Source organism: Lathyrus oleraceus, chromosome 1, assembly GCF_024323335.1.
Source record: "Lathyrus oleraceus cultivar Zhongwan6 chromosome 1, CAAS_Psat_ZW6_1.0, whole genome shotgun sequence".
Lineage (NCBI taxonomy): Eukaryota > Viridiplantae > Streptophyta > Magnoliopsida > Fabales > Fabaceae > Lathyrus > Lathyrus oleraceus.
Genome location: NC_066579.1, coordinates 155902495 through 155915793, shown reverse-complemented (window position 1 = coordinate 155915793; position 13299 = coordinate 155902495). Strand labels below are relative to the sequence as shown.

Below are 13299 nucleotides of genomic sequence, written 5' to 3'. Positions count from 1 at the left end.
TGTTTGTACTAAAGATTGCATTTTATTTTAAAATGTGTATGCATCATTAAATACGTGTCCTACATATATAAGTTGGTATGTGTTATAAGAAAGAAAATAAGAAAAAACTTTATCCAAAGAGTTAGGTTATTTTTTGATAATGTCAAGATTTATGAGCGTGTATCAGAATGCAGAAGGTGAAAACACTTAATGTTAAGGTTACTGATTGATTGCTTAAACAACATACATAATTTTCTAAATAGAATTATAATGATTACCAATATTTATGAAATAAGGTAATAAGTCATATGCCATGCATTGTCTTATCTTTTTTGGAGGCAAGAGATAACTAAGGTGTCATCTTATTTTTCTTGGTAAGATTTTCTTCACAAAAATATAACATGGACTTTAGAATAAAAGCATGTGATTACTAAGCAATGCATGGATGTTAAAGCCTTTAAGTAATCTTGATTATAACTGGGAAAAGATTTTGGATTAGGAAGAATATTTTTCTAAATAGAATTATAATGATTACCAATATTTATGAAAGAAGGTAATAAGTCATATGTCTTGCATTGTCTTAACTTTTTTGGACGCAAGAGATAACTAAGGTGTCATCTTATTTTTCTTGGTAAGATTTTCTTCACAAAAATATAACATGGACTTTAGAATAAAAGTATGTGATTACTAAGCAATGAATTTGCGACCAGGTTTAATTTGGGGGACGTTTGTGACACACCAACAACAACATTGCGTTTGCCGGGAGTCGAACCCGGGTCTATTGCTTGGAAGGCAATTATCCTAACCGTTGGACTACAAACGCTTACTCGATTCATTAAAAATATTGACCGATGTATTATTAGTTTGTAAGTGGTAAATAATCTTCTCAATATTACATATGAGCTAAACAATTTACATATATTTTTCTCAAAATAAAGAAAAATCATATCACGTTTGTTTTCAAGAAATCATGTATCCCTCTCTTCAAAAATAAAACAATTAACCTCTATAATTCTTTTTTATATCATTCTTTGTCTCTGTTCCTCACTTTATTTATTTCTTTGTATTTTTTTTTGTTGTTGGTGGGTATCATGTCTTATTTATGTATAAGAATACGAAGATGGATTGAGAGAATTCTTTAAGTTTGTTGTTGATCATGCATAGAAAAAGGTCCGTTGAAACTATTTGCTCTTTTTTTAGAGTGTTGTTATACAAATATTAGTGGATACACTATTCGCAAGAAAAAACTAGATCCAACAATAAAAAAGATATATACATCTAATATTTTCTAAAAAAGATATGCATGAATTTGATCGTTTCAATAAGCTTGTGCATGTAGTTGAAAAGGAACTTTTGATTGTCCATAAAAATTTGAGAGGTTGGAAGTAATGTTTATAAAATGTTGCATGCTAGGTATTTTAAGTTCACGTGATTGTAATCGTTCTTTATATTGTAAAACATCAACCTAAAAAATGGATCTTCTAAAGAGAACTTTAACAACTTGTTAACTTTGGTAAGAAATTTTTTAACCGACAATAATATGTTCCCTCGTAAAACGTATGAAGCTCAACTTTTTTTTTTGCAATTCATTGGCATGAATTATAAGAAGATAGTTGTTTGTACTAAAGATTGCATTTTATTTTAAAATGTGTATGCATCATTAAATACGTGTCCTACATATATAAGTTGGTATGTGCTATAAGAAAGAAAATAAGAAAAAACTTTATCCAAAGAGTTAGGTTATTTTTTGATAATGTCAAGATTTATGAGCGTGTATCAGAATGCAGAAGGTGAAAACACTTAATGTTAAGGTTACTGATTGATTGCTTAAACAACATACATAATTTTCTAAATAGAATTATAATGATTACCAATATTTATGAAATAAGGTAATAAGTCATATGCCATGCATTGTCTTATCTTTTTTGGAGGCAAGAGATAACTAAGGTGTCATCTTATTTTTCTTGGTAAGATTTTCTTCACAAAAATATAACATGGACTTTAGAATAAAAGCATGTGATTACTAAGCAATGCATGGATGTTAAAGCCTTTAAGTAATCTTGATTATAACTGGGAAAAGATTTTGGATTAGGAAGAATATTTTTCTAAATAGAATTATAATGATTACCAATATTTATGAAAGAAGGTAATAAGTCATATGTCTTGCATTGTCTTAACTTTTTTGGACGCAAGAGATAACTAAGGTGTCATCTTATTTTTCTTGGTAAGATTTTCTTCACAAAAATATAACATGGACTTTAGAATAAAGTATGTGATTACTAAGCAATGAATTTGCGACCAGGTTTAATTTGGGGGACGTTTGTGACACACCAAAACAACAACATTGCGTTTGCCGGGAGTCGAACCCGGGTCTATTGCTTGGAAGGCAATTATCCTAACCGTTGGACTACAAACGCTTACTCGGTTCATTAAAAATATTGACCGATGTATTATTAGTTTGTAAGTGGTAAATAATCTTCTCAATATTACATATGAGCTAAACAATTTACATATATTTTTCTCAAAATAAAGAAAAATCATATCACGTTTGTTTTCAAGAAATCATGTATCCCTCTCTTCAAAAATAAAACAATTAACCTCTATAATTCTTTTTTATATCATTCTTTGTCTCTGTTCCTCACTTTATTTATTTCTTTGTATTTTTTTTTTGTTGTTGGTGGGTATCATGTCTTATTTATGTATAAGAATACGAAGATGGATTGAGAGAATTCTTTAAGTTTGTTGTTGATCATGCATAGAAAAGCAGGTCCGTTGAAACTATTTGCTCTTTTTTTAGAGTGTTGTTATACAAATATTAGTGGATACACTATTCGCAAGAAAAAACTAGATCCAACAATAAAAAAGATATATACATCTAATATTTTCTAAAAAAGATATGCATGAATTTGATCGTTTCAATAAGCTTGTGCATGTAGTTGATAAGGAACTTTTGATTGTCCATAAAAATTTGAGAGGTTGGAAGTAATGTTTATAAAATGTTGCATGCTAGGTATTTTAAGTTCACGTGATTGTAATCGTTCTTTATATTGTAAAACATCAACCTAAAAAATGGATCTTCTAAAGAGAACTTTAACAACTTGTTAACTTTGGTAAGAAATTTTTTAACCGACAATAATATGTTCCCTCGTAAAACGTATGAAGCTCAACTTTTTTTTTTGCAATTCATTGGCATGAATTATAAGAAGATAGTTGTTTGTACTAAAGATTGCATTTTATTTTAAAATGTGTATGCATCATTAAATACGTGTCCTACATATATAAATTGGTATGTGCTATAAGAAAGAAAATAAGAAAAAACTTTATCCAAAGAGTTAGGTTATTTTTTGATAATGTCAAGATTTATGAGCGTGTATCAGAATGCAGAAGGTGAAAACACTTAATGTTAAGGTTACTGATTGATTGCTTAAACAACATACATAATTTTCTAAATAGAATTATAATGATTACCAATATTTATGAAATAAGGTAATAAGTCATATGCCATGCATTGTCTTATCTTTTTTGGAGGCAAGAGATAACTAAGGTGTCATCTTATTTTTCTTGGTAAGATTTTCTTCACAAAAATATAACATGGACTTTAGAATAAAAGTATGTGATTACTAAGCAATGCATGGATGTTAAAGCCTTTAAGTAATCTTGATTATAACTGGGAAAAGATTTTGGATTAGGAAGAATATTTTTCTAAATAGAATTATAATGATTACCAATATTTATGAAAGAAGGTAATAAGTCATATGCCTTGCATTGTCTTAACTTTTTTGGACGCAAGAGATAACTAAGGTGTCATCTTATTTTTCATGGTAAGATTTTCTTCACAAAAATATAACATGGACTTTAGAATAAATGTATGTGATTACTAAACAATGAATTTGCGACCAGGTTTAATTTGGGGGACGTTTGTGATACACCAAAACACGCATTGCGTTTGCCACGAGTCGAACCGGGGTCTATTGCTTGGAAGGCAATTATCCTAACCGTTGGACTACAAACGCTTACTCGATTCATTAAAAATATTGACCGATGTATTATTAGTTTGTAAGTGGTAAATAATCTTCTCAATATTACATATGAGCTAAACAATTTACATATATTTTTCTCAAAATAAAGAAAAATCATATCACGTTTGTTTTCAAGAAATCATGTATCCCTCTCTTCAAAAATAAAACAATTAACCTCTATAATTCTTTTTTATATCATTCTTTGTCTCTGTTCCTCACTTTATTTATTTCTTTGTATTTGTTTTTTGTTGTTGGTGGGTATCATGTCTTATTTATGTATAAGAATACGAAGATGGGTTGAGAGAATTCTTTAAGTTTGTTGTTGATCATGCATAGAAAAGCAGGTCCGTTGAAACTATTTGCTCTTTTTTTAGAGTGTTGTTATACAAATATTGGTGGATACACTATTCACAAGAAAAAACTAGATCCAACAATAAAAGAAGATATATACATCTAATATTTTCTAAAAAAGATATGCATGAATTTGATCGTTTTAATAAGCTTGTGCATGTAGTTGATAAGGAACTTTTGATTGTCTATAAAAATTTGAGAGGTTGGAAGTAATGTTTATAAAATGTTGCATGCTAGGTATTTTAAGTTCACGTGATTGTAATCGTTCTTTATATTGTAAAACATCAACCTAAAAAATGGATCTTCTAAAGAGAACTTTAACAACTTGTTAACTTTGGTAAGAAATTTTTTAACCGACAATAATATGTTCCCTCGTAAAACGTATGAAGCTCAACTTTTTTTTTTGCAATTCATTGGCATGAATTATAAGAAGATAGTTGTTTGTACTAAAGATTGCATTTTATTTTAAAATGTGTATGCATCATTAAATACGTGTCCTACATATATAAATTGGTATGTGCTATAAGAAAGAAAATAAGAAAAAACTTTATCCAAAGAGTTAGGTTATTTTTTGATAATGTCAAGATTTATGAGCGTGTATCAGAATGCAGAAGGTGAAAACACTTAATGTTAAGGTTACTGATTGATTGCTTAAACAACATACATAATTTTCTAAATAGAATTATAATGATTACCAATATTTATGAAAGAAGGTAATAAGTCATATGTCATGCATTGTCTTATCTTTTTTGGAGGCAAGAGATAACTAAGGTGTCATCTTATTTTTCTTGGTAAGATTTTCTTCACAAAAATATAACATGGACTTTAGAATAAAAGTATGTGATTACTAAGCAATGCATGGATGTTAAAGCCTTTAAGTAATCTTGATTATAACTGGGAAAAGATTTTGGATTAGGAAGAATATTTTTCTAAATAGAATTATAATGATTACCAATATTTATGAAAAAAGGTAATAAGTCATATGCCTTGCATTGTCTTATCTTTTTTGGTCGCAAGAGATAACTAAGGTGTCATCTTATTTTTCATGGTAAGATTTTCTTCACAAAAATATAACATGGACTTTAGAATAAAAGTATGTGATTAATAAACAATGAGTTTGCGACCAGGTTTAATTTGGGGGACGTTTGTGATACACCAAAACACGCATTGCGTTTGCCACGAGTCGAACCAGGGTCTATTGCTTGGAAGGCAATTATCCTAACCGTTGGACTACAAACGCTTACTCGATTCATTAAAAATATTGACCGATGTATTATTAGTTTGTAAGTGGTAAATAATCTTCTCAATATTACATATGAGCTAAACAATTTACATATATTTTTCTCAAAATAAAGAAAAATCATATCACGTTTGTTTTCAAGAAATCATGTATGCCTCTCTTCAAAAACAAAACAATTAACCTCTATAATTCTTTTTTATATCATTATTTGTCTCTGTTCCTCACTTTATTTATTTCTTTGTATTTGTTTTTTGTTGTTGGTGGGTATCATGTCTTATTTATGTATAAGAATACGAAGATGGGTTGAGAGAATTCTTTAAGTTTGTTGTTGATCATGCATAGAAAAGCAGGTCCGTTGAAACTATTTGCTCTTTTTTTAGAGTGTTGTTATACAAATATTGGTGGATACACTATTCACAAGAAAAAACTAGATCCAACAATAAAAGAAGATATATACATCTAATATTTTCTAAAAAAGATATGCATGAATTTGATCGTTTTAATAAGCTTGTGCATGTAGTTGATAAGGAACTTTTGATTGTCTATAAAAATTTGAGAGGTTGGAAGTAATGTTTATAAAATGTTGCATGCTAGGTATTTTAAGTTCACGTGATTGTAATCGTTCTTTATATTGTAAAACATCAACCTAAAAAATGGATCTTCTAAAGAGAACTTTAACAACTTGTTAACTTTGGTAAGAAATTTTTTAACCGACAATAATATGTTCCCTCGTAAAACGTATGAAGCTCAACTTTTTTTTTGCAATTCATTGGCATGAATTATAAGAAGATAGTTGTTTGTACTAAAGATTGCATTTTATTTTAAAATGTGTATGCATCATTAAATACGTGTCCTACATATATAAATTGGTATGTGCTATAAGAAAGAAAATAAGAAAAAACTTTATCCAAAGAGTTAGGTTATTTTTTGATAATGTCAAGATTTATGAGCGTGTATCAGAATGCAGAAGGTGAAAACACTTAATGTTAAGGTTACTGATTGATTGCTTAAACAACATACATAATTTTCTAAATAGAATTATAATGATTACCAATATTTATGAAAGAAGGTAATAAGTCATATGTCATGCATTGTCTTATCTTTTTTGGAGGCAAGAGATAACTAAGGTGTCATCTTATTTTTCTTGGTAAGATTTTCTTCACAAAAATATAACATGGACTTTAGAATAAAAGTATGTGATTACTAAGCAATGCATGGATGTTAAAGCCTTTAAGTAATCTTGATTATAACTGGGAAAAGATTTTGGATTAGGAAGAATATTTTTCTAAATAGAATTATAATGATTACCAATATTTATGAAAAAAGGTAATAAGTCATATGCCTTGCATTGTCTTATCTTTTTTGGTCGCAAGAGATAACTAAGGTGTCATCTTATTTTTCATGGTAAGATTTTCTTCACAAAAATATAACATGGACTTTAGAATAAATGTATGTGATTACTAAACAATGAATTTGCGACCAGGTTTAATTTGGGGGACGTTTGTGATACACCAAAACACGCATTGCGTTTGCCACGAGTCGAACCGGGGTCTATTGCTTGGAAGGCAATTATCCTAACCGTTGGACTACAAACGCTTACTCGATTCATTAAAAATATTGACCGATGTATTATTAGTTTGTAAGTGGTAAATAATCTTCTCAATATTACATATGAGCTAAACAATTTACATATATTTTTCTCAAAATAAAGAAAAATCATATCACGTTTGTTTTCAAGAAATCATGTATGCCTCTCTTCAAAAACAAAACAATTAACCTCTATAATTCTTTTTTATATCATTATTTGTCTCTGTTCCTCACTTTATTTATTTCTTTGTATTTGTTTTTTGTTGTTGGTGGGTATCATGTCTTATTTATGTATAAGAATACGAAGATGGGTTGAGAGAATTCTTTAAGTTTGTTGTTGATCATGCATAGAAAAGCAGGTCCGTTGAAACTATTTGCTCTTTTTTTAGAGTGTTGTTATACAAATATTGGTGGATACACTATTCACAAGAAGAAACTAGATCCAACAATAAAAGAAGATATATACATCTAATATTTTCTAAAAAAGATATGCATGAATTTGATCGTTTTAATAAGCTTGTGCATGTAGTTGATAAGGAACTTTTGATTGTCTATAAAAATTTGAGAGGTTGGAAGTAATGTTTATAAAATGTTGCATGCTAGGTATTTTAAGTTCACGTGATTGTAATCGTTCTTTATATTGTAAAACATCAACCTAAAAAATGGATCTTCTAAAGAGAACTTTAACAACTTGTTAACTTTGGTAAGAAATTTTTTAACCGACAATAATATGTTCCCTCGTAAAACGTATGAAGCTCAACTTTTTTTTTTGCAATTCATTGGCATGAATTATAAGAAGATAGTTGTTTGTACTAAAGATTGCATTTTATTTTAAAATGTGTATGCATCATTAAATACGTGTCCTACATATATAAATTGGTATGTGCTATAAGAAAGAAAATAAGAAAAAACTTTATCCAAAGAGTTAGGTTATTTTTTGATAATGTCAAGATTTATGAGCGTGTATCAGAATGCAGAAGGTGAAAACACTTAATGTTAAGGTTACTGATTGATTGCTTAAACAACATACATAATTTTCTAAATAGAATTATAATGATTACCAATATTTATGAAAGAAGGTAATAAGTCATATGTCATGCATTGTCTTATCTTTTTTGGAGGCAAGAGATAACTAAGGTGTCATCTTATTTTTCTTGGTAAGATTTTCTTCACAAAAATATAACATGGACTTTAGAATAAAAGTATGTGATTACTAAGCAATGCATGGATGTTAAAGCCTTTAAGTAATCTTGATTATAACTGGGAAAAGATTTTGGATTAGGAAGAATATTTTTCTAAATAGAATTATAATGATTACCAATATTTATGAAAAAAGGTAATAAGTCATATGCCTTGCATTGTCTTATCTTTTTTGGTCGCAAGAGATAACTAAGGTGTCATCTTATTTTTCATGGTAAGATTTTCTTCACAAAAATATAACATGGACTTTAGAATAAATGTATGTGATTACTAAACAATGAATTTGCGACCAGGTTTAATTTGGGGGACGTTTGTGATACACCAAAACAACACATTGCGTTTACTGCGAGTCGAACCGGGGTCTATTGCTTGGAAGGCAATTATCCTAACCGTTGGACTACAAACGCTTACTTGATTCATTAAAAATATTGACCGATGTATTATTAGTTTGTAAGTGGTAAATAATCTTCTCAATATTACATATGAGCTAAACAATTTACATATATTTTTCTCAAAATAAAGAAAAATCATATCACGTTTGTTTTCAAGAAATCATGTATCCCTCTCTTCAAAAATAAAACAATTAACCTCTATAATTCTTTTTTATATCATTATTTGTCTCTGTTCCTCACTTTATTTATTTCTTTGTATTTGTTTTTTGTTGTTGGTGGGTATCATGTCTTATTTATGTATAAGAATACGAAGATGGGTTGAGAGAATTCTTTAAGTTTGTTGTTGATCATGCATAGAAAAGCAGGTCCGTTGAAACTATTTGCTCTTTTTTTAGAGTGTTGTTATACAAATATTGGTGGATACACTATTCACAAGAAAAAACTAGATCCAACAATAAAAGAAGATATATACATCTAATATTTTCTAAAAAAGATATGCATGAATTTTATCGTTTTAATAAGCTTGTGCATGTAGTTGATAAGGAACTTTTGATTGTCTATAAAAATTTGAGAGGTTGGAAGTAATGTTTATAAAATGTTGCATGCTAGGTATTTTAAGTTCACGTGATTGTAATCGTTCTTTATATTGTAAAACATCAACCTAAAAAATGGATCTTCTAAAGAGAACTTTAACAACTTGTTAACTTTGGTAAGAAATTTTTTAACCGACAATAATATGTTCCCTCGTAAAACGTATGAAGCTCAACTTTTTCTTTTGCAATTCATTGGCATGAATTATAAGAAGATAGTTGTCTGTACTAAAGATTGCATTTTATTTTAAAATGTGTATGCATCATTAAATACGTGTCCTACATATATAAATTGGTGTGTGCTATAAGAAAGAAAATAAGAAAAAACTTTATCCAAAGAGTTAGGTGATTTTTTGATAATGTCAAAATTTATGAGCGTGTATCAGAATGCAGAAGGTGAAAACACTTAATGTTAAGGTTACTGATTGATTGCTTAAACAACATACATAATTTTCTAAATAGAATTATAATGATTACCAATATTTATGAAAGAAGGTAATAAGTCATATGTCATGCATTGTCTTATCTTTTTTGGAGGCAAGAGATAACTAAAGTGTCATCTTATTTTTCTTGGTAAGATTTTCTTCACAAAAATATAACATGGACTTTAGAATAAAAGTATGTGATTACTAAGCAATGCATGGATGTTAAAGCCTTTAAGTAATCTTGATTATAACTGGGAAAAGATTTTGGATTAGGAAGAATATTTTTCTAAATAGAATTATAATGATTACCAATATTTATGAAAAAAGGTAATAAGTCATATGCCTTGCATTGTCTTACCTTTTTTGGAATAAAAGTATGTGATTACTAAGCAATGAATTTGCGACCAGGTTTTTGCCGGGAGTCGAACCCGGGTCTATTGCTTGGAAGGCAATTATCCTAACCGTTGGACTACAAACGCTTACTCGATTCATTAAAAATATTGACCGATGTATTATTAGTTTGTAAGTGGTAAATAATCTTCTCAATATTACATATGAGCTAAAGAATTTACATATATTTTTCTCAAAATAAATAAAAATCATATCACGTTTGTTTTCAAGAAATCATGTATCCCTCTCTTCAAAAATAAAACAATTAACCTCTATAATTCTTTTTTATATCATTATTTGTCTTTGTTCCTCACTTTATTTATTTCTTTGTATTTGTTTTTTGTTGTTGGTGGGTATCATGTCTTATTTATGTATAAGAATACGAAGATGGGTTGAGAGAATTCTTTAAGTTTGTTGTTGATCATGCATAGAAAAGCAGGTCCGTTGAAACTATTTCTCTTTTTTTAGAGTGTTGTTATACAAATATTGGTGGATACACTATTCACAAGAAAAAACTAGATCCAACAATAAAAGAAGATATATACATCTAATATTTTCTAAAAAAGATATGCATGAATTTTATCGTTTTAATAAGCTTGTGCATGTAGTTGATAAGGAACTTTTGATTGTCTATAAAAATTTGAGAGGTTGGAAGTAATGTTTATAAAATGTTGCATGCTAGGTATTTTAAGTTCACGTGATTGTAATCGTTCTTTATATTGTAAAACATCAACCTAAAAAATGGATCTTCTAAAGAGAACTTTAACAACTTGTTAACTTTGGTAAGAAATTTTTTAACCGACAATAATATGTTCCCTCGTAAAACGTATGAAGCTCAACTTTTTCTTTTGCAATTCATTGGCATGAATTATAAGAAGATAGTTGTCTGTACTAAAGATTGCATTTTATTTTAAAATGTGTATGCATCATTAAATACGTGTCCTACATATATAAATTGGTATGTGCTATAAGAAAGAAAATAAGAAAAAACTTTATCCAAAGAGTTAGGTTATTTTTTGATAATGTCAAAATTTATGAGCGTGTATCAGAATGCAGAAGGTGAAAACACTTAATGTTAAGGTTACTGATTGATTGCTTAAACAAGATACATAATTTTCTAAATAGAATTATAATGATTACCAATATTTATGAAAGAAGGTAATAAGTCATATGTCATGCATTGTCTTATCTTTTTTGGAGGCAAGAGATAACTAAGGTGTCATCTTATTTTTCTTGGTAAGATTTTCTTCACAAAAATATAACATGGACTTTAGAATAAAAATAAAACAATTAACCTCTATAATTCTTTTTTATATCATTCTTTGTCTCTGTTCCTCACTTTATTTGTTTCTTTGTATTTGGTTTTTGTTGTTGGTGGGTATCATGTCTTATTTATGTATAAGAATACGAAGATGGGTTGAGAGAATTCTTTAAGTTTGTTGTTGATCATGCATAGAAAAGCAGGTCCGTTGAAACTATTTGCTCTTTTTTTAGAGTGTTGTTATACAAATATTGGTGGATACACTATTCACAAGAAAAAACTAGATCCAACAATAAAAGAAGATATATACATCTAATATTTTCTAAAAAAGATATGCATGAATTTTATCGTTTTAATAAGCTTGTGCATGTAGTTGATAAGGAACTTTTGATTGTCTATAAAAATTTGAGAGGTTGGAAGTAATGTTTATAAAATGTTGCATGCTAGGTATTTTAAGTTCATGTGATTGTAATCGTTCTTTATATTGTAAAACATCAACCTAAAAAATGGATCTTCTAAAGAGAACTTTAACAACTTGTTAACTTTGGTAAGAAATTTTTTAACCGACAATAATATGTTCCCTCGTAAAACGTATGAAGCTCAACTTTTTTTTTGCAATTCATTGGCATGAATTATAAGAAGATAGTTGTTTGTACTAAAGATTGCATTTTATTTTAAAATGTGTATGCATCATTAAATACGTGTCCTACATATATAAATTGGTATGTGCTATAAGAAAGAAAATAAGAAAAAACTTTATCCAAAGAGTTAGGTTATTTTTTGATAATGTCAAGATTTATGAGCGTGTATCAAAATGCAGAAGGTGAAAACACTTAATGTTAAGGTTACTGATTGATTGCTTAAACAAGATACATAATTTTCTAAATAGAATTATAATGATTACCAATATTTATGAAAGAAGGTAATAAGTCATATGTCATGCATTGTCTTATCTTTTTTGGAGGCAAGAGATAACTAAGGTGTCATCTTATTTTTCTTGGTAAGATTTTCTTCACAAAAATATAACATGGACTTTAGAATAAAAGTATGTGATTACTAAGCAATGCATGGATGTTAAATCCTTTAAGTAATCTTGATTATAACTGGGAAAAGATTTTGGATTAGGAAGAATATTTTTCTAAATAGAATTATAATGATTACCAATATTTATGAAAAAAGGTAATAAGTCATATGCCTTGCATTGTCTTACCTTTTTTGGACGCAAGAGATAACTAAGGTGTCATCTTATTTTTCATGGTAAGATTTTCTTCACAAAAATATAACATGGACTTTAGAATAAAAGTATGTGATTACTAAGCAATGAATTTGCGACCAGGTTTAATTTGGGGGACGTTTGTGATACACCGAAACAACACATTGCGTTTGCCGGGAGTCGAACCCGGGTCTATTGCTTGGAAGGCAATTATCCTAACCGTTGGACTACAAACGCTTACTCGATTCATTAAAAATATTGACCGATGTATTATTAGTTTGTAAGTGGTAAATAATCTTCTCAATATTACATATGAGCTAAACAATTTACATATATTTTTCTCAAAATAAAGAAAAATCATATCACGTTTGTTTTCAAGAAATCATGTATCCCTCTCTTAAAAAAAAAACAATTAACCTCTATAATTCTTTTTTATATCATTATTTGTCTCTGTTCCTCACTTTATTTATTTCTTTGTATTTGTTTTTTGTTGTTGGTAGGTATCATGTCTTATTTATGTATAAGAATACGAAGATGGGTTGAGAGAATTCTTTATGTTTGTTGTTGATCATGCATAGAAAAGCAGGTCCGTTGAAACTATTTGCTCTTTTTTTAGAGTGTTGTTATACAAATATTGGTGGATACACTATTC

At 28.5% G+C, this 13299-nt stretch overlaps 3 non-coding genes across 3 annotated transcripts; all 3 read right to left on the bottom strand.

Annotated features, from left to right (window-relative positions):
• Positions 1 to 730: 730 nt before the first annotated feature.
• On the bottom strand, positions 731 to 802 carry TRNAG-UCC (transfer RNA glycine (anticodon UCC)). Its single transcript has one exon. It is a non-coding gene; the product is annotated as a tRNA-Gly (tRNA).
• Positions 803 to 2324: 1522 nt separating this feature from the next.
• Positions 2325 to 2396, bottom strand: TRNAG-UCC (transfer RNA glycine (anticodon UCC)). Its single transcript has one exon. It is a non-coding gene; the product is annotated as a tRNA-Gly (tRNA).
• A 10416-nt stretch (positions 2397 to 12812) lies between these two features.
• Positions 12813 to 12884, bottom strand: TRNAG-UCC (transfer RNA glycine (anticodon UCC)). Its single transcript has one exon. It is a non-coding gene; the product is annotated as a tRNA-Gly (tRNA).
• Between the last annotated feature and the right edge of the window lie 415 nt (positions 12885 to 13299).